This window comes from Schistocerca serialis, unplaced genomic scaffold (genome assembly GCF_023864345.2).
Source record: "Schistocerca serialis cubense isolate TAMUIC-IGC-003099 unplaced genomic scaffold, iqSchSeri2.2 HiC_scaffold_1420, whole genome shotgun sequence".
NCBI classification, from domain to species: domain Eukaryota; kingdom Metazoa; phylum Arthropoda; class Insecta; order Orthoptera; family Acrididae; genus Schistocerca; species Schistocerca serialis.
The window spans coordinates 961034-963284 of record NW_026047648.1 but is presented as its reverse complement, the minus strand read 5'-3'; the positions used below and the strand labels follow the sequence as shown (position 1 = coordinate 963284).

At 50.7% G+C, this 2251-nt stretch overlaps 1 non-coding gene across 1 annotated transcript; it reads left to right on the top strand.

Annotated features, from left to right (window-relative positions):
• Positions 1–1087: 1087 nt before the first annotated feature.
• On the top strand, positions 1088–1164 carry Trnas-cga (transfer RNA serine (anticodon CGA)). The gene has a single exon. It is a non-coding gene; the product is annotated as a tRNA-Ser (tRNA).
• The last annotated feature ends 1087 nt before the right edge of the window (positions 1165–2251 follow it).

The window sequence follows — 2251 nt, the reverse complement described above, 5'->3', positions numbered from 1 at the left end:
CTGCAGAGTGAAAATCTCATTCTGGAAACATTCCCCAGGCTGTAGCTATGCCATGTCTCCGCAATATCCTTTCTTTCAGGAGTGCTGGTTCTGCAAGTTTCGCACGAGAACTCCTGTTAACTTTAGAAGGTAGGATACGAGGTACTGGCAGAAATAAAGCTGTGAGGATGGAGCGTGAGTTGTGCTTGGGTGGCTCGGTTGGTAGAGCACTTTCCCGCGAGAGGCAAATGTCCCAAGTTCAAGTCTCGGTCCGGCACGCAGTTTTAATCTGCCAGGAAGTTTCATATCAGCGCACACTCCGCTGCAGAGTGAAAATCTCATTCTGGAAACATTCCCCAGGCTGTGGCTATGCCATGTCTCCGCAATATCCTTTCTTTCAGGAGTGCTAGTTCTGCAATGGTTCGCAGGAGAGCTTCTGTTAACTTTCGATGGTAGGAGACGAGGTACTGGCAGAAATAAAGCTGTGAGGATGGAGCGTGAGTTGTGCTTGGGTGGCTCGGTTGGTAGAGCACTTGCCCGCGAGAGGCAAATGTCCCGAGTTCGAGTCTTGGTCCGGCACGCAGTTTTAATCTGCCAGGAAGCTTCATATCAGCGCACGCTCCGCTGCAGAGTGAAAATCTCATTCTGGAAACATTCCCCAGTCTGTAGCTATGCCATGTCTCCACAATATCCTTTCTTTCAGGAGTGCTAGTTCTGCAAGGTTCGCAGGAGCGCTTCTGTTAACTTTGGAAGGTAGGAGACGAGGTACTGGCAGAAATAAAGCTGTGGCAATGGGGCGTGAGTTGTGCTTGGGTGGCTCGGTTGGTAGAGCACTTCCCCGCAAGAGGCAAATGTCCCGAGTTCGGGTATCGGTTAGGCACGCAGTTTTAATTTTCCAGGAAGTTTCATATCAGCGCACACTCCTCTACAGAGTGAAAATCTCATTCTGGAAACATACCCCAGGCTGTGGCTATGCCATGTCTCCGCTATATCCTTTCTTTCAGGAGTGCTAGTTCTGCAAGGTTCGCAGGAGAGCTTCTGTTAACTTTGGAAGGTAGGAGTCGACGTACTGGCAGAAGTAAAGCTGTGAGGATGTAGCGTGAGTCGTGCTTGGGTGGCTCAGTTGGTAGAGCACTTGCCCCCGAGAGGCAAAGGTCCCGAGTTCGAGTCTCGGTCCGGCACGCAGTTTTAATCTTCCAGGAAGTTACATATCAGCGCACACTCCTCTGCAGAGTGAAAATCTCATTCTGGAAACATTCCCCAGGCTGTGGCTATGCCATGTCTCCGCAATATCCTTTCTTTCAGGAGTGCTAGTTCTGCAAGGTTCGCAGGAGAGCTTCTGTTAACTTTGGAAGGTAGGAGACGACCTACTGGCAGAAGTAAAGCTGTGAGCATGGGGCGTGAGTTGTGCTTGCATGGGTCAGTTGGTAGAGCACTTGCCCCCGAGAGGCAAAGGTCGCGAGTTCGAGTCTCGGTCCGGCACACAGTTTTAATCTGCCAGGAAGTTTCATATCAGCGCACACTCCGCTGCAGAGTGAAAATCTCATTCTGGAAACGTTCCCCAGGCTGTAGCTATGCTATGTCTCCGCAATATCCTTTCTTTCAGGAGTGCTAGTTCTGCCAGGTTCGCAGGACAGCTTCTGTTAACTTTGGAAGCTAGGAGACGAGGTACTGGCAGAAGTAAAGCTGTGAGGATGTAGCGTGAGTCGTGCTTGGGTGGCTCAGTTGGTAGAGCACTTGCCCGCGAGAGGCAAAGGTCCCGAGTTCGAGTCTCGGTCCGGCACGCAGTTTTAATCTGCCAGGAAGTTTCATATCAGCGCACACTCCGCTGCAGAGTGAAAATCTCATTCTGGATACATTCCCCAGGCTGTAGCTATGCCATGTCTCCGCAATATCCTTTCTTTCAGGAGTGCTACTTCTGCAAGGTTCGCAGGAGAGCTTCTGTTAACTTTGGAAGGTAGGAGACGAGGTACTGGCAGAAGTAAAGCTGTGAGCATGGGGCGTGAGTTGTGCTTGGGTGGCTCAGTTGGTAGAGCACTTGCCCGCGATAGGCAAATGTCCCGAGTTCGAGTCTCGATCCGGCACGCAGTTTTAATCTGCCAGGAAGTTTCATACCAGCGCACACTCCACTGCAGAGTGAAAATCTCATTCTGGAAACATTCCCAGGCTGTAGCTATGCCATGTCTCCGCAATATCCTTTCTTTCAGGAGTGCTAGTTCTGCAAGGTTCGCAGGAGAGCTTCTGTTAACTTTGTAAGGTAGGAGATGAGGTA